This window comes from Triturus cristatus, chromosome 11 (assembly GCF_964204655.1).
Source record: "Triturus cristatus chromosome 11, aTriCri1.1, whole genome shotgun sequence".
Taxonomy (NCBI): domain Eukaryota; kingdom Metazoa; phylum Chordata; class Amphibia; order Caudata; family Salamandridae; genus Triturus; species Triturus cristatus.
The window spans coordinates 346365479-346389610 of record NC_140594.1 but is presented as its reverse complement, the minus strand read 5'-3'; the positions used below and the strand labels follow the sequence as shown (position 1 = coordinate 346389610).

At 44.6% G+C, this 24132-nt stretch overlaps 1 protein-coding gene across 7 annotated transcripts in view; it reads left to right on the top strand.

Moving 5' to 3' along the window:
• The window catches only part of TAOK3 (TAO kinase 3), a 1246906-nt gene that overhangs the window by 725828 nt on the left and 496946 nt on the right, over positions 1-24132 (top strand). The gene's annotated exons all lie outside the window — the stretch shown is intronic.

Genomic DNA, 24132 nt, shown 5'->3' with positions numbered 1-24132 from the left:
CTTGACTGGGACTGTTCTTCCAGTCTTTAGCTGTGTTATTTTGTTTTATGACAGCACTGTGCACAACATCCAAGATCTTTCCCCGTGCGGTCCATGTGACAACCCCAAATGCGCCCAGCCTCCATCAGGGCCCATAGACTTGGTCCACCCTAACGTTCCCGATTTCTGGACCCTTGCACCATCACTCTGTCACAATGCCTAGTCCCTGTAGTGTAGGTGAACACCTGAGAGTCCTCTCATGGAATGTTAACGGCCTTTCAGACAAAATCAAACGGACAGAGATTTTAAAATATGCCCGGAGGGTTAACCCAAACGTTCTACTATTACAGTAGAAACACCTGATGGGAAATAGATTTTCCTTTCTGGCACGTCTGGGGTTCGACAGATTATGGCACTCTGGATTTTCCAGGGGCGCGCGCTGTACGGCAATCCTCTTGCAGCTCTCCTTTCCCTTTTCACCAACTCAGGTGATTGATGACCCTGAAGGCTGCTTTACTGCCATCACAGGTACTCTTGAGGAGTCTACTATAAACCTAATGTCACTATATGCCCCTCCGGTGAACCTAGAACCCGCCTTTCGGGCTGCGATGGAGACACTATCCACCCTCCCTCAGGGCCTGACCATAATAGGGGGGGGGAATTTAATGCTGTCCCTTTACCCACCACAGATGTCACGGGTGCCCCATCTTCCCACAGAAATTAGGGGCCAAGCATCTTGTGAATTGGGCCTCCACATTGGGCCTTTGTGAGGTCTAAGACTCTACGATACAAGCACACCTCTGCTGCTCACCACACCCACTCTCGCATCGACCTCGTCTTTATGTCCACCCCAGTCGGGCTGTTTTCGAAATTCAAATCCTGGCCCATGGAGTGTCCGGCCACTTCCCGCTCGCTGCGGGTGGGGGGCCCAACAGGAGCTTTCGACCCATATGGCAACTAAACACCTGGTTCCTTCAGGATCAAGCCTACAAAAATGGAATTGGGGAAGAACTGAACAACTACTTTCGCACCAACGAGGGCACAGTGCAACATCAGGACGTGCTGTGGGAGGCGGGCAAGGACACAATTTAGGGTACGCCAAAGGGTTCCTCAAACGCAAACCGCAGGTCCAGGACCACCAGCTCTCTCAACTCGAAGCCAGAGCCCTCTGTCTGGAACTGACGGTGGCCGCGGCGGAAGGAGAGGCGGAATCCTGACGGCTGCGACTAATATGCGAAGAGATCAAAAATATCTCCCTCGAATCTGCCAAATTGATTTGGAGATCCTCGGTGGCCAGGTTCTATGGATGGGGAGAGAAGAACAGCAAGCTGCTTCACTGGCTCGCTGCCCACCCCCTGGCCAACAGGATGGTCCCCGAAATCTGCGATGCACAGGGACAAATTTCTTGTGCTCCTGCATCAATTGCACAGACCTTTGCGAACTATTATAAGGTGTTGTACTCTGCAGATCCCTCACATACTTCACAGGGTTGCTCCTCCTTTTTAAAGACTATACCCCTTCCGCGGCTCTCAAAGACCAAACTTAAAATCATGGACAAACCTATCAAAGCCACCCACAAGACCCCCAGTCCAGATCAGTTTCCCGCTGAGTACTATTCAGCATTTCGTTGAAATCCTGATCCCACGACTCCGTGCCCTCTTTGAGGAGGCTATAGAGAATGGCACCTTCACCTTCTAATCTGTTACGGACACAGCAACCATCATGGTCATACCTAAAGTAAACCCTCCCCGCCCTCTTGTGCTCAATACCGCCCAATTTCACTCATTAATATCGAGGTTCAAATCTACGCAATGATCCTCGCTACCCGTATGAAACAAGTTCTCCACACCCTCATATACCTTGACCAATGTGGCTTCATGCCACGCTGCAGCACACAACACTGTCTTAGACGCCTATATGTAGCCCTCGCCCACCATAGTCTCCTTTCACCATACCTGGCCCTGGTGCTGCTCGATTTCGAAAAGGCCTTTGACATGGTTAACTGGCATTACCTTGGGAACGTGTTGGAAAAGGCAAGCTTCGGTCCCTACTACCAAAAAATGGTACTCTACTCCATCAGCCAGGGATCTTCTGAACGGAGCATTGTCGGACACCTTTCCGATCGTTAGAGGAACCCGAAAGGGATGTCCACTTTCCCCTCTCCTCTTTGCCCTCGCGATCGAGCCTCTGGATTGCCTCATCCGGATAGATGACCAGATACAGGTGTGGCGCTGGCAGGACTCCCACGAGGACCGGATCGCCTTGTATGCAGTCGACGTCCTCCTCTATTTGGCTGACCCGGCCCGTTCCGGACCAAGATCCCTTCAGATCCTCTATTCTTTTGAGAGGGCGCTGGCTTAAGCATCAACCTGGCCAAATCCACTGTGGTGCCTCTCCATGCCTTTAGAGAATGCGTGGATTGGCAAACAACCATCCCCTTGCGAAGGCTCTCATTCAAATACCTTGGTATCTGGGTGGCGCTTCTCCCTGAGCTTACCTGGTCCCTCAATCCCACCCCATTCCGCAAACGTACAAAAGATGACCTTCGTCGATGGCAAACTCTTCCACTTAACTCCCTCAGTAGGGTCGCTCTCTTCAAGATGGTTCTTCCCTGTCTCTTGTACACCATTCATAATCTTCCACTCCACCTCCCTTGCAGCTGGTTCAGCAACTTGGATGGGGTAATCAGGACCTTCCTTTGCGGTGGTTCGAGTTCGCGTCTGCCCCTCACAACTTGTCAACGGGTCACATATGAAGGGGTATGGGGATCACAAATCCCTTTCTGTACTACTTAGCCACCCGCCTTCTGGTGATCCATGACTGGTTTAATGGCTGATGGTCGGATCCAACTTATCGACTGGAACTGGAGAGCCTTGGATTCTCACAAGTCCAGGCCATGCTTTATGGGGCCCCAATTCCTCACGCTCTACTGATAGTTACCCGTACAGTTCTCCTGGCATGGCGCTCTGCGCTGCAACACATTCACTGGGGCGCTAAACTTTCACTACAAACACCGCTGTGGCACGGCATTTGGCTGCTGGAGGTTGCAAAACTAAAAGGCTTCCAGAAATTAGATTTGGTTGGTATAACTTGCCTGGGAGATATATGGAAGAGAGGGCACCTGTCCTCCTTTCGGGACCTACAACAGGCATACTCCTTACACTCTGCCCAGTTTTTCCGATACCTTCAGCTGCGACACTCCCTAGCCCTCCACATCCCTGACAACACGACAATCCCCAAATTTCCTGTAGGCCAAGCTTGTCATGGGGAACTTGGGAAAGGGGAGAATATCCCAAATTTATCGTTCCCTGATCAACTTCGCCGCCAAGACATGGAACACCCTCCCCGCCCACCTGCGCCAGACCCAGGACCTGCTGACCTTCAGGAGACTTCTCAAGACCTGGCTGTCCGACAAGGAGCTACTTCCCTCACCCCCTTTAGTGCCTTGAGACCCTCACGGGTGAGTAGCACGCTCTAAAAATGTTTGATTGATTAAACAATACCCCATCCACACTATAACCTCTCAGAGCCTGCTGGAATCGCTAGCTTGGTCCTCTAGAGGAGGAAGACTGGAGAGATGCTCTGATGGCCCTTAGGACACTCACTAGATCAGCCAGGCTCTGCCTCATTCAAATATACTACCTTCACTGCGCATAGCTTACCCCAGTGCGGCTCCACAAAGGGGGTTTCCTCCCAACCCCACAATGTCTGCGCTGTAAGGCAAAGCCAGCCGACTTTTACCGCATGGTGTGGACCTGGGCTATCCTTTCTAAATAATGGGCGTCAATTTAATCTGAACTGAGTGGCATACTGGGATGGGAGGTCCCTCTCAATCCCCTTGTCCTTCTCCTGGGGGTGATGGAGGTGCTGGATGGTTCCTGTGCTGACAAACTATTTCTAGGAACAGCCATTCTGATAGACAAAAGAGACATTGCAGCGGCCTGAAAAGAGTTGACATCTCCTTCTTTGGCAAAATGGTGCAGGGGTGTAGACTGGTGCGCTGCCCAAGAAAAAGCTGTCTACGAAGCAAGAGGGTGCCCTGCTAAACATGAGCGTATATGGGACAAGTGGATGGAACTGCTGGATTCAATATCCGCAACACGGGTGGGCTCACACTCCAAACAACCAGATGGGGGAATCCACTTGTAAATGTATTGAAATGTCTGATACGTCAAAGTGTTGCTATGTTTATTTTGTTATTTAAAATGCCAATGAAATTGGTTATAAAAAAAAGATTAAAGAAAATATATGCATAAGCACTTTTTGTAATCTATTTTTAACAAAATACAATTGTGATTTCATCCAGTGTTTAATACATTTACAACGCATGCCTTTACAATGCAGTTTTTACATTGCAACATCCTTTACAACACATACATTTACATTGCATGCCGCTAAAACAAAATTTTTAAAACTACATTTACAACGCATTCCATAACAAAGCATTCCATTACATAGCATTTAAGGTAAGTGCTGGATAGTGTAGGGGTAAAAATTACTATTTTAATTCCAGGGAGTGCAACAGTAGGGTAAGTGTTGGATAGTGTAGGGGGTAAAAGTTACTATTCTAATTCCAGGGGGTGCAACAGTAGGGTAAGTGTTGGATAGTATAGGTGTACTATGCGTTGTAATGGTATGCGCTGTAATAACATGCGATGTAATGCCTGCATTGTAGTGTCGTGCGTTGTAGTGACATGCAATGTAATGACTGCGTTGTAGTGACATGCGTTGTAAAGGATGTTGCGATGTAATGACTGTTGTAAATGTTGTGCGATGTAATGAATGCATTGTTAAGGTTGTTTCCCATATATATATATATATATATTATTTTACCGTCAGAGCCACGTAATATGTCGGCTGACACAAACATGAGCACACGCCAAAATCCGTGGAAATGTGTATTTATTTCATAAAGGCAACATCGCGGTACAGCGATGGGCACGTGCTTCGCCCCAGCTATGCGAATCTTTTAGTTGGCTGGTAGGAGGAGCACGTGGCCTGGAGGGAAGTACCAGAGAGGTGGATGGATCATGTGACATTCTGGACTCGTTACATAGATGATCTTTTCATCATATGGAAGGGTTCATGCTCCTCGGCTGAGGAGTTCATATCTTTCTTAAACTCCAATGACCTCAATTTAGTATTTAGCGGCCACATCAGTAACACCCAAGGCTTCTACTTGGATCTAGAAGTCTATATTAACAATTTGGAGATCCTTACACGCCTGTATAGGAAACCAACCGCTGGTAACGCTTTGCTTCATGCCAATAGCTTCCATCCAAAAAGTATGATCCATAATATTCCTTACGGAGAGCTTTTGCGCATGAAGAGAAACTGTTCCACAGATGAGGACTATGCACGAAATGAAGCATGTAGATGTTTTAAAGCAAGAGGTTATTCAGATGGTTCCTTAAATACAGCTATCAAAATGTAGACAAAATTACTAGGAGAGAACTTTTAGCAACTAAATCTGCTACAAAAACTAATATTAGTCAACCATCTGAACCTACCTGTATGATCACACGCTTCAATATACAATCTGCCAAAATTGTACAGATGTTCCGTAAGAATTGGATATTCTGAAAACTGATAACATCTTAACTAATCAAATCCCTAGACAGCCTCTCATAACATACAGAAGATCAAAATCTATTAAGGATCTATTGGTTTCCAGTCACTATGAATCTAAAATGAGATCCTAAGAATCAGTAAATGGTTTCTATCCCTGCATGAAATGCAAGGCATGCAAATATAGCTGCAAAAAGATGACTTACGAGTTACCAGGGAAGGGTATAAAGATCTCCAGAACTATCAATAAGCTATTGAATTGCAATTCCGAATTTATAATATACTGTTTGGAATGTCCCTGCAAGAAAAAATATATTGGCAGCACCATAAATGCAGCAAAAAAAAAGCGTGCTAGAGCACATGCGGGCAATAGCTAAAAAAGACAGAAATTATCCGTTGGCTCGCCACTTTGAGGACTGCCATATGAGCAATCGAGATCTTTTAGCTTTTTACTGTTTAGACCAAATACCCAAAAACGAAAGAGGGGGAGACGGGATTAAAAATCTACGTGCCCTCGAATCTAGATATATCATTGAACTAGGCACAATGGCCCCTCAGAGTCTTAATAATGATGAAGAACTTTAGGCGCATTTAGAATAAGATTCTGGTACTGATTAGCATAATCATGTAATCATTTACAATCTTTTTAGATCCATAAGGTACATTTATTTACATATAAATAATTCTGTTTGGTTTTAAATCAAGTTTCCCACCATATTACGGATAAAATACATGATGTAACTATCAGGGTGGGATTAGGGGGGCCCTCCAGTCTGTTTTTTATAACTTCTACTTTCAGACTGTCACTTGATTTCTGATATGTTCTTTCATCTGCGAATCACAGATGGCAGACATTGGTCTGGATCAGAAAAGTAACAACAAAAGAACGTGTATTTTCTTTCCTCTCTTTTTTATGTTTTTAGCACTAAATGATATAAGTACTCAAATTGATTTAGCTTCCTCTCTGCAATTTTATTATATCAAACATTTTTTCTATATTTAGAGCACATCAGTAACTCTCTGATTATGCATTGTGAACGCCCATTCAGGGCATGATGGTTTGACCGAATATCCCCACTTTTCCCAAAACTCTGTAAAATTTATAACAGCGTCCATTCCAAAAAAAGGGGGGAAAAAACAGTCTGGATAGACATACAAAAAAGAGATAAATGTTATTCATAAAATATATATGAATAATTTTTAAGTGGGGATGTCAATTGTCCAATTCAATGCATATGTAGATAGAGAATGAGCAATACTCATGTATTTTCTGTTGATGCTGCACTACATGTTAAGATTGCCGACATGAAGACATTGTATTTAACATATATTGTGCCGTCTTATGTGTTTACTATTTTCTACCTGCACTTTTTTCACTTTAAAATGGTGGTACTTTCTGCAACTAACTGACATTGACAAAGCCAGAGCGGCGAAATGCGTCTGTCAGCGCTGAGGGGTGAATCCTTTATGAAATAAATACACATTTCCACGGATTTTGGCGTGTGTGCTCCTGTTTGTGTCGGCTGACACATTATGTGGCCCTGACGGTAAAATACTGTGTAACGTGGTTCACCACCGCGTACAGAAGGCACCCAGGACGTGCGGCTTCAACGACAACGGTGAAACTTTTGTGTCTGTATATATATATATATATATATATATATTACCTACTGGCGGTCGCCAGTAGGTAGTTATAGTTAGGACCCTGTTTCCATAGGAAATCCGCAACATTCTATTTGGAATAACTTTGGCGCCGGTCGACGAATCCTCGCGAAATTTTCAAAATAGGTGGGGCGCTACGCTCCGCTCCCACCCTGAAAGTCTCGGGGGGATTCGTCAAGCAGGGGCCGAGAAAAAAGGGGGGTCCCAAAACGCGTTTTCCCCATGCATTTTTCCATAGGACCTTTAGACACAGCTACAGTCCGAACGGCTGAACAGAATTACTTGAAATTTGGCAGAGAGGTAGCCATAAGGTCAAGGAAGTGCCTTTTGCAGGTCTGGTGTAAATCTGTTCAGTATTTCCTGAGAAAATAGCATTTAAAAGCATATATATATGTGGGCGGAGCCTAACCACACATCTCATCCTGAGATCTGATTGGCTGTCAGCACTTCATCCAAGAAGTGTTGGCAGCCATCTTGGGACCAATATACATGATAGCACCTCATTAAAAAGCATTGCAGTTAATAGAAGGTTTTAAGACTTTAGTTACATTATAAATCATTTGTTGATGGTACCATACTCATTTTAGGAATTGTGGTATGTTCTAAGGTGATTTCACCATGTGAAAAAGCCTTCTGCTGGGATATCATGATTGAGAGAAAAATATTTTCTCATGCTTTTACAACAGAGGTTTGGAAGGTGATCTATAGGCTAAACTGAGAGCTTATTTTCTGTAAATTCACATTATCTTTCTCAGTCATGTGAGAATGAAGTCTGACATTCTCAGTAAAACATGTACATCCAACAAGGGCAGAGACTGTCAGTTGATTCCTTTGTGTTCTACTGCAGCTTCCCAGAGTGTTCCAAAGAACTACTAGAGCGCTAACAGTCCTACTTATGATAAACGTATGGCACACCTGAAGCCATCTTGCTTGGATTAAAGTGGTAACTCTTAAAACATTTAATTTAAAAAGGAACAAAATGAGGGGGTTCATTTTTCCATAAAAAGTATGATTAGTGCTGCAGAAAGAAAAATTAGGGCACATTTTGAGTGACTTCTAAAATCCTCTTCTATTTCATTAAAAAATTCTGACATGCAGACTGAAACATGCACTTTCAATACCAGCAGCAGTTTTCCCTGGTGAGCAGTAGCTTTACTACAGTGATCTAATGAGCAAAAAGAGTGCTAACATTCTGAATTTATGGCAAATGTGTGACACATCTGAATGCCTTCTTGATGGAATCAAAGTAAAAAACTGAAAGTATTTCCTACTGAGGAGACTGCAGTAAATGAGGAAATTAGGAAACTTCATAACAAATAAGTCTCCCAAGATGGCCACCAGAGACAAAAGAGCCCAAATGTAGCCCAAATATCACCCAGATGTAGCCCAAGTATAGCCCAATGACAGAATGTCCCAGAATGTTCTTAAAAACAACTAGAGCGCTTACTGTCTTCATTATGACAAAAGTTTGGCACACCTGAAGCCATCTTGATTGGAATAAACTGGTAACACTTAAAACATTTAATTTAAAAAGGAACACAATGAGGAGGTTCATTTTGCCATAGAAATTATGATTAATGCTGAAGAAAGAAAATGAGGGCACATTTTGAGTGACTTCTCAAATCCTCTTCTATTTCATTAAAAAATTCTGACATGCAGACTGAAACATGCACTTTTAATACCAGGAGCAGACTTCCATGGTGCAGTAGTTTTACTACAGTGATCTAATGAGCAACTAGAGTGCTAACATTCAGAATTTATGGCAAATGTGTGACATATCTGAATACCTTCATGATGGAATCAAAGTAAAAAACTGAAAGCATTTCCTACTGAGGAGACTGCAGTACATGAGGAAATTAGGAAACTTCATAACAAATAAATCTCCCAAGATGGCCACCGGAGACAAAAGAGCCCAAATGTAGCCCAAAATCACCCAGATGTAGCCCAAATATAGCCCAATGACAGAAGTGTGCAAAACACTTATTATTTTGTGTTTTTGCAGTGTTATATAGTGCAGACTTGTCAGGTATTGGAGTGCTTTACATGAGCATTGGTTACATCACACAAGAACAAATTCATTTTGGTTGTAGACATGGGGAGACTAAGTGATTTGACCAGAATCACAGAATGTCGAGCTGAAGCAGAAACTTCAACCTGGTTCCCCAGTTGCAAAGTCTGCAGTTCTGGAAGTAACACCACATCCTCTCCCCTAAGTGCAACATTTAATCAAGTGGTCAACTGGATAAAAAAACATAAAGATAACAAATAATTTAAAAGTGCTTTGTCGCTATTTGAAAACTCAGAAAATATGTCCTTATTTTAGTCTTTTAGAGCACTAACCATAATTTTGATGCCAATAAGACCCTCTCATATATGTAATTTCTAAAGGAAATGCTCTAGGTATTACAGTTTTGATTACATCAAGATGATGTCAGGCGTTCCACACTTTTGTAATAAATATAGAATGTTAGCAATCTAGTTGTTCATTAGGATACTGTTGAGAGGCAGAGGCCAGGGGCACGGACTCTGAAAATTGAAGGCAGGTAGGAGGGTGCAAAGGCAACAATTTAACCACACTGAGCAGGCAGGAAGGGCCGTGGAAGCACAACAGACTATGGAGGGCAGTGGAAAGGGGGGCAGGGGCAACAAACCAACAATACAGGACTTGTAAGAGAGGCTGTTGGAGGGAAGATCTATTACGGGTCAAGGAAGCTAGGGGCGGTCCCCAGATCCCCGGGAGCCACCACAGAACTGAGCAGGAGAGTGAGTCAGGGACAAAAGGGGCACCTTAATTTGAGCCGGGCGGCCTAGGAACGCTTGCTCCAAAAATGAAGAAAACAGACATATGAGACATGGAATTGGAGGCAGAATACAATGGCAGTTTAATGAGAAGATGTAACTTCAAAGAAACCGCAGAATAGAGACATAAAGTACAAAATACAGAATCCAGATAATCATACAGCTGTCATAATATTCTCTGTATCTCAATTAATGTACTGACAGAGAGAGAGAGAAAACACATCTATAAATGCATCATGAGAAACAAGTTACACCAAGGAAAATGTTACCTAGGAACACTCACGTTTACTCTTAGAGCAAGCATTCCTGCAATTACAATACAAAATCTTTTAAATGCAAAAGGAAAGAGAACAATGGTTAAACATAACATGACATTTCATATAGGTAAAATAGAATAAGATACTTCAAGCAAAGCAGAGCAAGACATTTTAAGCAAAGGAAGACAAGAGCTCCCAGCTCTTGGGGAAAACCTGCACTGCCTGTTAACCTACATACAGACGGCGAGGTAGTCCGTCGATATCTGTGGGTGCTCCCTTTTTATATCATTTTGTGGGCTCCTTTGCACGCTACATCTACCTACGTATGCTACCCAAAAGCTTCGTCTGCAGATTTTACCAGACATTTCGTCATTTACCCACTTAATGCTGACAATGGACTGGGTGAAAAGGTCAGTCTCTCAGGCCAATCGCTTATCGTAAGTTCCATAGAGCAAGCAGAAAATAATGGGTATTGTACGGGAATTCAATATATTCATGTATAAAATCTCCTCAGTTCTCCTAACTTGACGCTCTGCGGTTGCCACTTCCTTAAAAGCGGGAAACCTGCCCAGGAAGCAAGTACCAGTCCAGGATGCAGCCTACTGTATGTCGACAGCTTCAGGGGGATGTTGAACTTTGATACCAAGCACGGAGCACTCGGGTAGGGTGGGGGCTACTAGTTTGGATCAGAAGGCCTCGCAGACCTGCCTTCAGACTGCTATACACTAAAATTGCAGAGCTATGGTCAATTTAACAAAGAGGCCTACATATTGAACAGAAGGGCCTACACAGGGGTTTTATGCTGGCTGAGTGGTAAGGATGTCTCAGGATAATTATATAGCAACACAGGACCCGCTGGTCAATTTAATACGGCCTACAAATGCAGCTGGCAGGGCAAGGACAAGGGTCTCATACTTCAGGTGTGGACAGAACGGGTCAGGGGCCCCCTGTGATACAAAATCTACCCTCCTTCAAGGCTGTGGCAATGTAATAGACCATTGTGGGCAGAAGGAAGAGGCAATGGTAGTACAACCATACATGCCAACAGACCCGATTCAGCCAGGAAACGTCCAATGTTTTTAAGCTCAAATGGGCTTTATTTGATCTGTCTCCTGTCTACAATATCCTCTTTTTCAATGTAACTCAAAGGGGAAAATCAATACCCCAGTTTTTTTTCAAAATCTCCCTCTTACCAAGTTCAAAATGTTCGCAAGTATGGTACATTGGATCATGGAAGGAAATGGGATAGGGACATGGACTTGGATAACTGAGGACAGGAGGGACATGGAGAGGTGCACCAAACTGACCCTGCAGGGCAGGCATCAGGGTTTGCAGCAGCACAATACACCACACAGGGCATGCAGGACGGGAGTGCAGCACAACAATCCATAGAAAGCAAGAGGGAGGGGACAGGACCATGCACATGGACAACAGAGAACAGAGGGGCAAGAGGCAATGGTAGCTAGCTGACCATAATAGACAGACAGGAGAGAAAGCTGCAGCATAACAGACCATAAAGGGCAGGAGGGACGGATCAGGGGCATTACAATGGAACAGACAAGCCAGGAGGGAGGGAGTAGGGCTGGGGGCAAGGGGGCAGGGCAGGAGCAGCAAGATAGCCATGGAGGTCAGGCAGGTTGGGCACTAGAAGCAAGACACACCATGAAGAGCAACAGTGAGACTGTGATGGCATACACACAGGCCATGGAGGGAAGGTGGGAGGGGGTCAGGGGCGGCTAACTGACCACACAGGGAAGGTGGGAGGGGCCATGGCAGCACAGAAGACCATGCATGGCAAGTGGGAGGGTTAGTGGCAGCACAATGGCTATGATGGGCAAGAAGGAGGGTGGAGGGGCATGCACAAAGGACGATGGAGGATAGAAGGGAGGTTCAGGACCTGTGCACAGACAAGAAAGTTCAGGGGAAGGGACCTCACAACAGACCACACGGGGCAGGCAGGAGGAGCAGTTGCAGCACAACAGACCAGGGAGGGCAGAAGGGTGTGGCAGTACAATGGACCATGTAGGACAGGAGGAAGAGGATAGGGGCATGGCATGTGGACAGGCAGGGTGGAGGTGGCAGGGACAGGTTACAGTCATCTGACAATGCTAGGCAGGTGGGAGGGGAGTGGCAGCTCAACAGAACACTCAGAGTAGATAGGAGTGGCAGGTCCATGGGACATGGTGGGCAAAAAGGATGGAGCAGGGGCATGCACAAAGACATCGGAGGGCAGGGGGAAGGAGAATAGGGGCAGCAAGCTAAGCACAGAGTTTAAGCAGGAGGTCAATGATGGGGCATAGAATTGGGCAATGGAGGGCAGGAGGAGTGGACTGGTACATCATACTAAATTGAGGGCAGTGGCAGCACATCAGACCATGCATGGCAGGAGGGAGGAGGCTAGTCCATGGATTCACACAACAGAGGATAGGGAGGAAGGGGATGGGGCAGCAAGCTAACTGTTCAGAGAAGGCGGGTATTAGGAACTTTATTGTTTTTAAAACATTGTGTCTGTGCGAACTACTTAAAATATGAACAAGTATGCAGCATAATCTCACTTTTATTCAGGAAGAAGAGGACGTTTGTGACTGTGACTCCGGGCTCACTTGGCAGAAACACCCCCTGACTCTCCACCCCCTATCGCAAAATGTAATGCCCGTGAAAAGGGTAGGTGAACACAGTGTTATGTAGAACATAGTCCTGAGAGCACAATTGAAAATGAAAACTAGATATAGTGTATGGTATAAACTATGCACCAAAAAGTGTGATATAAGATGAACCGGGCGTGAAATATAATATGCAATACATTGTGCGCAATGACAGATTCATTGGAGAGCGCGAGATAGCACAGGCACTAGCGCGTGCTATGCGATATGCGCCTTGGAGTGTAATGTGCACAGGGCAGTGTTGTGTAACCTAACTAGTCTCTAAAGTTGTAATATAAAATATGTGCTGGGGAGTGTAACGTTGCATATGCACTGTGACAAAGATATGGATCCCAGATTGTAATATGTATGGCATAGCACTGTGCGTTATAACATAGGCATCGAGAAAGGCACGTTAGATGGGGCAATATAACCCGTGCGAAGACAAGTGTGGCATGACATATTCACGGGGTGGTGTTACAGTGCACATGGGCTAGAGAGTGTCATAGCATATGCACTAGCTAGTGGAATACAACACAGAGGTGTGTGGCACTCGGCAGGCAATGGTGGGTGTAACACAGCATTGGGCTCTGTCAGGAGCACGCTGTGACTCTCAAGTGATGTTCGTCCCCTTTCCAGAGAGTAAAATAAAAAGTATTACACATCCGGCAGTGGATGTGTGTTTTATTAACCGTGAGGGGGGTTTCTTGCATAGTTTTGGTCGAATTTTTGTCGAATCCCCTTTGAATGGCTTGGTGTGCATGTGTATTAAATGTGCCCGTCAATAGCTACCCATGTTTGTATAAATAAACGACAAGGGTGTCTACCAGGATTAGGCACGGTAGGGCATCAGACATGTCAGAGCTTCACTAGTGGTGTAAATACATTCCACGAGGATTCATTGCATGCATAGTCGCCTTTTAATGAATATCACGCAAATCGTCATGGTGATAGGTACGTACGGTTTGTCCAGCATGTCCTAGGTGTGTCTATAAATATATATTTTTTAAAAATAATAAAAAACAGTGGCCGGCCCTGGGGATTGGGGTCAAAAAAATATAATTAGGAGACTGGCCCTGGGGGATGGGGTCATCAGGGCCAATAAATTAGAATAAGAAGGGGAACCAAACAGCCCCCCTTCTTAAAAAACTAAAATAAATAAAAGACTGGCATCGTGCCGGAGGCCATGCCCCCTCCGTGCAGCACTCTGCAAACGCGCCCCCAACAGGCATCTCCAGTATGCGCGAGGGAGCTGCGCTGCAGCCAGGTGTTCTGAGGCCAAGCCCCTTTTTACACCTCTCTGCAACGCAGCTCTGTGGCGCTTACTGGAGGTACCTAGTGGTCTAGTTTGACCCTAGGGACCCTTAGGATTCAGGGGGACTTAATCTCTCAACTTAGAACAGCCACAGGGCGCGTTTACACAGTGGTGAAGGGAGGGGACGGGGCCTGAGGTGACGTGTGCAAACACGCACTATGGCACGTTTTAAATTGGGGATATAATTTCCCTTCAATACTGAGGGCCCCTGGGGGCTAACTAGCCCACCAAGTGCTTCCAGTAAGCGCCACTGAGCTGCATTGCAGAGAGGTGGTCCAGGCCGTCCCACTTTTTACACCTCTCTGCAACGCAGCTCTGTGGCACTTACTGGAGGTACCTAGTGGGCTAGTTGGACCCTAGGGACCCTCAGGATTCAAATTAACTTAATCTCCCAACTAAAAATGGACACAGGGCGTGTTTACACAGTGGTGAAGGGAGGGGACGGGGCCTGAGTTAACGTGTGCAAAAACGCCCTGTGGCCTGTTTTAAGAGGTAGTTTTAATCCCCATGCCCTATTATACACTAGGGGCTTACAGAGGAGGTCATGCTAATCACAGGGGGACCCCCAACGCATAATGTTCCCTAGTGTATGTAGGTGTTTTCACTGTATTCTAAGTGTCTTTTAACATAGCACTGGCTCTAGGACTGGTTAGTCAGACTCAGTTACCACCAGTATCCGTCTGAAAAAGTTGAGGGTACAGGATGATTTTGCAACAAGGCTTCTTTCTGCTCTTCTTTTTGTTCTTTCTGCACGTTATCCTTCTTCCTGCACTTATCTTCGTATTTGAGGACTTCTGTTGCTTCTTTCTGCACTTCTTTTGTTTCTTTCTGTGCATTTTTTCTTCTTTCTTCACATGTCCTATCTCTGTAGGCATAGTTAGAAATTAGCATTTAAAAAACCTTTGAAATTCACAGAAAAAACCATAGGTCTCAGGCACGTTATAGTTAGGAATTAGCATTTAAAAAACCTCAGAAATTCACTGAAAAAACCATAGGTTTCAGGGGTGTTATAGTTAGCTGGACTTTTCACTTGTACAAAACCATTGAAATTCCCCCGTTATAGTTAGTTCAGCTAACTATAACTCGCGCGCCCGCAATGCACTGCTGATGACGTCACATATTACATCACTCATGACATGGTCAGTGACATCACTCATGAAATCACTGATGACATCTCAAATGACATCACTGATGACATCACTGATGACATCATCCTTGTGATAGAGTGGCAGACCTCCTCTCACCCTAATATAACCTTTGATACACACATTCAAAAATAGAGACTAAAATTTTCAAAACAATGGACATACCAATACCAGTTACAACAACCTCTTCAGTAATTCTAAGATCCACATACACATCCACTCATTCACCAACAGTCCTATACAGTCACTCATACATGTACTCACTCATCATATGTACTCATACACCTATACATCCTGTTACACAATGCCACTCATCCATAGAGTTACTCACACACATAGTCACTCATGCTAATAAAGAATCAAACATACATTTACTTGCATATACAGTTATACACACACCACCATACTTACTTCTACGGAAACTTACACATACTTAGTCTTTTAAACAATCACTTATAGAAACACATACTTATTCATACAGGAACTCTTTCAATCTCTCACTCTCACATATACTCACATATATACACCAATAGTCACATATACTAGTTTATAACATATGTAGTTACTCATAAAGACACTATTGAGACAGTCATTCACTCACTAACACACCCATACACACACTCATCCACCCATACAGTCCTGCACACATGCTGTGTTCAACACATACAAACAGTGAGTCACTCATTCATGCACCTATGCACTACGTAATACCCCCCACCGAACCATGCAGACACTCAGACTGATACTCAAAAAACCAACTAATAACCTATATAGACACCCATGTAGCTACTCACCAACCCATGCAGCCACTTATACACAAAGTGAGAGACTGATACAGATATTTACATATTTAAACATTACTCACTAAGCCATGTATTCACTATGATACACTTAATCAGTCAGTTACACAATCAATTTTTCAAAAACAAATCATCCATTTAGACACTTATATACCCATTTATTCTTCCATCGACCTTGAGATATACATATATAAAACATATTTAATTTTCAGAAAAACACACATTCACTGGATGATGTCATCAGTGATGTCATCAGTGATGTCATTTGAGATGTCATCAGTGATGTCATGAGTGATGTCACTGACCATGTCATGAGTGATGTAATATGTGACGTCATCAGCAGTGCATTGCGGGCGCGCGAGTTATAGTTAGCTGAACTAACTATAACGGGGGAATTTCAATGGTTTTGTACAAGTGAAAAGTCCAGCTAACTATAACACCCCTGAAACCTATGGTTTTTTCAGTGAATATATATATATATATACATTATCTACTGGCGGTCGCCAGTAGATAGTTATAGTTAGGACCGTGTTTCCATAGGAAATCTGAAAATTCTATTTTGAATAACTTTGGCGCCGGTTGACGAATCCTCGCGAATTTTTCAAAATAGGTGGGGCGCTCCGCTCCTACCCTGAAAGTCTCGGGGTGATTAGTCAAGCGGGGGCCGAGAAAAAAGGGGGGTCCCAAAACGCGTTTTCCCCATGCATTTTTCCATAGGACCTTTAGTCGAAGGTACAGCCCGAACGGCTGAACAGAATTACGTGAAATTTGGCAGAGAGGTAGCCATAAGGTCAAGGAAGTGCCTTTTGAAGGTCTCATGTAAATCTGTTCAGTATTTCCTGAGAAAATAGCATTTAAAACCATATCAATATCTATACGCGCGCACTGTGCGCGCACCCTGCCATGCGTGAGCGCAATTCCGATTGGTTGTTAGATGCCAGTAAACATTCGAATCGGTCGAAATCAGGAGTGGCGGCCGCCATTTTGTCTCTCGCAGTCTGAGGCAGTGAAAAACAAAGGTGGAGAACGTGAAAAGGGGGCATGGTGGACAGTTCCAGACCCCCTAGCCTTTGTCAGGGGGTCACTGAAGGACCCCCAAGGGTGAAAAAAACATTAATTTTTTTATCGAAAATACGTGTGGTGCGCGCACAGAGCGCGTACGGCATGCACAAAGCTTCGTGGGCGCTCGGTGTGCGAAGAGCACCGAGTGACCATAGCGCGCGTACGATGCGCGCACGGTGAAAAACCTGAAAAAAAAAAATTAATAAATACATAACTTAGCATTTAAAAAACCGTACAAATTCACTTAAAAAACCATAGGTTTCACACACGTTATAGTTAGGAATTAGCATTTAAAAAACCTTGCAAATTCACTTAAAAAACCATAGGTTTCACACATGTTATAGTTAGCTGGACATTTCCCTCGTAAAAAAACAATGAAATTCCCCCGTTATAGTTAGTGCAGGCAACTATAACTCACGCGACCGCAATCCTCTGCTGATGACGTCAGATATTACATCACTGATTACATATGTGTCTTTCTGAAAAATAAATATTTGTAATATATATATAGCTAAAGATTAATGGAAGAAGACATGGGTAAATAGGTGTCTAAATACAGTGATGTAATATCTGACGTCATCAGCAGAGGATTGCGGTCACGTGAGTTATAGTTGCCTGCACTAACTATAACGGGGGAATTTCATTGTTTTTTTACGAGGGAAATGTCCAGCTAACTATAACATGTGTGAAACCTATGGTTTTTTAAGTGAATATATATATATATATATATATATATACACACACAAACAAGCAACTCTTCCATGTGATAAGTGGTTTTTCATTACTGTGATTTAGAATTACTGTAATTGTATGTTCACTTGTTTTTATTGCTTTTTATTGCTTTTACCATAACATTGGTCCTTTTTTGGAACTCACAGGCCGTGGTTTCCAGACTTCAGGTTGATTCTTTTTACTACAGTTTCGTAAATAATATCTCTTATGGTTAGTTTATTGTATAAGTGAAAGGGGAACTTGTTAGCATTGTTTGTATCATAGACCACAATATCTGTCTTCCTATTGTGCTCTGTTACAGTGGCAGCTGGTGACCTTTAAAAGTGGTGAAACATAATCCTTGGTTCGAATTCCAGTGAGCTTCTTCTTGAAGGGTTATATCACACTAAGGATCTCATTTACAAAGATTTGGCGATGGCCAGCACCGCAAGTCTTTTGCTGCACTGTCCTACGCCGAATCGAAAGGGCAGGAATGCACTGTATCTACAAGATACATTACATTCCTGTCATTTCTCCTGCGCCGGTACACAGTTTGGTGCCTAGCGCCAACACAGGCGCCCTTGTTCTACGTTGTTGGCAGGATTGTATTTGTGCAGGAAGGAACACCTTCCTGCACAAAAACAATCCATGGATGTATTGTCCTTGTTCTATGTGTTTTGCAGAATGGAGAACACATGGAAAATAGGAAAAAGCTTAGAGAAATTTAAATATTTCTCCTTGTTACGCCTGCTCTGGGGAGGCGGAAGTTTTTGTCACTGACCCAGGTTTATGGGACTTTGTAAATCTGGAGCAGCGTCAAAATCCATGGGTGTTGCGTGGGAACAATTAAACAACAAAAGAGTGACAAGGGAAAAAAAGGAGCAAAATAGCACGGGCAAAAACCAAAAAGATTTGTTAAAAGAACCCTCACTCACCAACCTAGTTGGTGACATGCTTCATCATCGGGTTCCCACCAGAGAGGCCGAGTGCCTCTCTGGTGTGCTGCAACGCCTGAATTACAGCGGAGCTGGTTTTTGGATGTGAAAGGGAGTGAAGTTAAAAGGTAAATGGTTTTAACCATCAACTAATTTAATATCGGCAAACCAAAGACCAATAAAAACGTGAGTTGGACAAGATCTGGTTTGTTAGGTTAACCAGAGCTCAACCAATTTGTGATAAGGTCGACATGTTTCTGCTTAATTTGCCCAGTTGGCTAAGCTTTCATCAGGACCACAAGGGTCTCCACGGCGGTATGCGCACGCTAAGGCGCACCCTAACCTGTGGAGAACGTAATGGTAAAACTCACGGTTTTACCGAATAGCCATCCTATTATTCCGGGGCTAAGAATGTTTATGTACTTGATGTTACTAACATCATGGGTCCGGGAGGGGGGTAGTGAGCTATAGTTTTTCCATGCTCGCACACTCCCGCGGTCAGCCTCGATCTGTCCTCCTCGGCCCGGATATTCACCCACTGCAACGCCCATGGAACACCTCCTTGACACAGAGTAATTCATGCAGTGCTTTCCACAGCCTTGTCTTACTTAATATCTATGAGGCCATGAAAAGCCAAACAGGGTGGCTTTGTATCGCCTCATAGATATGATTGAGAGGCGTGCGCCACCGGAGCGTCTTAAAATAAAAAGGGACGCTTCGGGGGTACAGGCCTTTAGCAAATAACGCGCAAAACCTATACCAAAACGCCAAATTTTGGTCTTGGTCTTTTGTTGTATTACGCTCACCCACTCTAATAGTGGCATGCTTAATCATTGGGTCCGCCCCAGCCCCTAAAAGCAAGGGTGGGCTCTACCGACATTCCAGGAGCACTTCGAAAGATCCTACTGGGGAGTTAATGATTAAAAATACCTCACTCTCATTAAAGTATCTCTTTATTAGTAGTGGAAGGGGTTATTTTGCACCATCATTTGCCAGCACATATATCAAACCTGGCTCCACTGGCACAGAAACCACCATTGGCAGCAAAGCCTTTGGCACCAAAGACAACCAAAACCACTCTGAGCGCCGAAACAGTCGAGCCCTGTTAGAAATGGGGGTCGCTGGTTGGCAGTGGATGGCCACTGTCCAACCAGGGATCCTTCTTTCTAAGTCAGAGTGAAGGGCTGCACCCCCTTGACAACCCCTGCTCCCCCTGTGGTAACGTAGCACGAGCAGTTAGGCTAATCTCAGAGGCAGTGTGTAAAGCGTTGATGATCATACACAGTAAATGCAGTGAGGAACACTACAAAGGGACACAACACAGGTAGTTATCCAAGAAAATAGTTATATTTATAGAGACTTATCACAAGACCAGATAACGAGGAAAATACTGTACAAAAATAGTTCTCTCTGGATGCTGCAAAAATAGTTCCAATGGGTAAGGTAAAGTTCAGTTCAGGACAGTGGTCTCTGCGACCACTCTTACTCACAGTTCTGAGATGTTGGCAAATAATCCACTTAGATTTTCCGGACGCTCAGCCACTGTAGCGATGATTTTCTGGCCGCAAACGTGCGGGCGATGATCAGGCCAGCGAGCCTTCAGCGGCAGTGATGCGACTATTTTCTTTACGCTCAGCAGCTGTAGCAATGATTTTCTGGCCGCAAACGTGCGGGGCGATGATCAGGTCAGCGAGCCTTCAGCGGCAGTGATGCGACGATTTTCTTTATGCTCAGCAGCTGTAGCGATGATTTCCTGGCCGCAAACGTGCGGGCAATGATTTTTAGGCTTTAGAGATAATTTTGAGGCTTTAGCGACGAAATGAAGTCTACTGGTCCTGAGACTTCAATCAGGGGGCTAGCTCTCTCTCTAGCCCTTGGGTGATTGCAGATTCAAGATTAAAAAGTTCTCTTACAGCTCCTTTTTCCAGTCCAATGAAAACTACTGCAGGCCAATCCAGGGAACAGCACACAACACAGGACAGTCCTCTCCTGCAGCTTTCTTCAGTTCCACGGACAGAGGTTGGTCTTGAGATCCAGGGGCAATACAAATTGTAGGGGTTTCAGCACAGATATTTATACCCCAAAAGTCTTTGTTCTAAAGAGTCACAAGTCACTGAACCCAGCCAGAACCAGTTCTGCTCAGTCCTGGAGCACTTTGTTTACCAGGCTGCTTCTTTCCTTTCAGGGTGCAGGGCAGAGACATCAGACGCACCACAGGAGGTGGAGCCAGCATTGTGGAGGGACGGCACAACCCTATTCAGGTCCCAGGTGCAACTCCTCCCACCCATCTAGATGTAGATCTCTCCATTCACCACTGGGACACCTCACCCTGTCTCCTGGAATTTCCCAGCCCTGTCACTCCAAACCCAGACAGCCAATACACATAACAGCAGAGCACACTGGAAGGCTTAGGCAAGAAAATACCTACTTTCTAAAAGTGATATTGTCAAACACAGAATATAAATATAACCTTCACTAAAAGATGTATTTTAATATTCTGAGCTCAGGCATACTAAATTCGTTTTTCTACCATGTTCCTGGGGTCAGTTAGGACTATAGAGTGTAATAGTCAAACTGCCCATTCTGGCCTATGGAGAACAGGTAGCCTTGCAGTAGTGAAAAACGAAATTGTGTGTCACTACCAGGACATGCTACACACATCAGAGCATGTCCTACCTTACACATACAATGCATCCTACCATAGGGGTGGCTTACATGATGCCAAGGGAAGGTTCAGGGGCTGGGAAGTAGGTGCACTTCACAGCCAAGATGGCAGTTCTAGACTGCACACAGACACTGCAGTGGCAGGTCTGAGATACACTTTACAAGCTGCTTCTGTGGGTGGCGCAAACCAGCGCTGCAGGCCCACCAGCAGCATTTGGTTTACCAGCCCTGGGCACACACAGGCCACATTACTAGGGACTAACAGGTAAACCAAATAAGCCAATCATGGATATACCAATTCACATGTCATATTTACAAAGGGAGAGCATACGCACTTTAGCACTGATCAGCAGTGGTAAAGTGCCCAGAGTCATAAAATCAACACAAACCGGTCAGAAAAAATACAGGAGGAAGGCAAAAGTTTAGGGATGACCCTGCACAATGGGCCATTTCCAACAAGCCCCAACTCCATTGGCTCCAAGTAAAGATCGACACTCGTCAAGACATTTGGCAATTCATCTTCAGAAGGGAAAGATCATTGCTTAACCACCTAAAGCTGCCACGCATATACCAAAAAGACAGCTTTCTTTCCAGGAATCATTGGATAAAGCCGAAGTTCCTAAAGCAAGTATGAAAGCAGATATGGCCACTATCTGGTGCACTATCGGTGCATCTCCAGCACCAATCCAGCCTATGCAGGATCCACCTTCCACACACTCCTTACATGGAGATCCCATTTCATACACCCCACAGGGGTCACCACTTAAATCCCACAAGGAATTGTAGTGTGAAGACCCAACCCCCCTATCACCACAGCTAGACCCCTGGCACACTTACAATGCTGAGCCCCCAGCATACACCGACCCTTATCTGCACCTAGATACTCATTTAACATCCCACTGAACACGACCGAGCTTTAGAATTACTAACGCTGATATTTGCTAAAAACGAGATATTAGGCTGCTTTAGGAGGATTAATAGAAATTTAATGTTTTTAGAATCTAATTGAATTGTCATTGTTTTTAATCATTGGCCGCCTTGTAATACTTTGTGCACCTTCACAGTGTGTTTTAAATAGACATTTGGCACCTACCCGACTCGTTAGAACGGGGGGAACTGGGCACTCGAACTCGTCCACGAGTACCGGCCGCCATTTTAGGGCTGGCTCGGGACGCGTTCTAGCTCTTCTACACTTCCGGGAGAGAGCTATATAGTCCTCGCTCACCCAGGATGCGCAGCGGTCGTGCGCAGCGGGCGCGCGCCGAAGACGCGCCCAAGACAAGCCCGTCTGTGCCCGTCCGTGCCAGATCTGGGCCCAGGGCCACCCCCCCTGGTTCGGCTACCACCCACGAAGCCATATCTACCTTATGCTATACCTCCGCTCAGCTGAAACAGTGGAAAACAGGTGTGGGTAGGTTTTGTAAATTATTACTGCCATGTAAACATTTGCCTACCGCACCTATATCTTGTGTAGGTTGCGCTTTTTCTTTGCCATCCCCACGGCTGCCGACTAACATCACATCCTATTCCCAGGAAACCCTCAGCGCTTCCCCACTTGTCGACCAATATGTAAAAGCAGCACTACTCAATGTACGCTCACTCCCCCAACATAGTCTGGTAATAAGGGAGACCATTATTAATCAAGAACTGGATATACTTTTTATTACCGAGTCATGGGGAGATGATGCTTCCGGTCCGGATTTTGTACTGGCTACCCCACAAGGCTATTGTGTATCCAGACAAGATAGGATCTCAGGGCGAGGTGGAGGCGTAGCCATTATATACAGGGATACCTATCGGACCAAATGTGACCTTATTCACAGCACTAACTGCGAAGCTGTTGCATTCACTATTAATCTTACCCAGAAACAAGCTTTTAAAGGGACGCTTGTGTACAGACCTCCAGGAACACGTACCAAATTTTTAGCAGCTCTTACAGATATTACGAAATCGGTAATAGATTCACCATGCTATACGATTCTTGGTGACTTTAATTTCCCGCTTGAAAACATGGATAATCAGGACACAGTCCAACTCATCGCTGATATGTAGGCTATAGGACTGCAGCAGCTAGTGAGGGGCCCCACGCATAATGCTGGCCATACACTGGATGGTGTATTTACTAACGATCCCAAAATTGAGATATCAGTATTATTTCCTCTGATATGGAGTGATCATCAAGCTATAACTTTTAGGATTAAACAGTTACCACTCAAACTTTCTCAGAATAAAGTCCGTCCGCCAGTGGCGGCACGGAGGTGGAATAAGGCAGATATGCCGTATTTTACTAATCTCCTGATGTCATCTATTCCAGAAAACACAGGTGACACTGAGACCATGTCTGCAAATTTTCAGGACTGGATCCTAAAGGCAGCCAACCAAGTTGCACCTGAAAAATGTTATCGCCCTAATAGAGCTACGCCATCTGCCCAATGGTACACAGAAGAACTGCGCCTCCAACGTCAATACTGCAGAAACCTTGAAAGGCGCTGGAGAAAAAATTACAGTTCCTCTGCCAAGCAAGATTATAAGAGCGCTCTAGCTATTTATAAAAAAGCCATTAACACGCAAAAAAATCTCTTTTATACTGGCC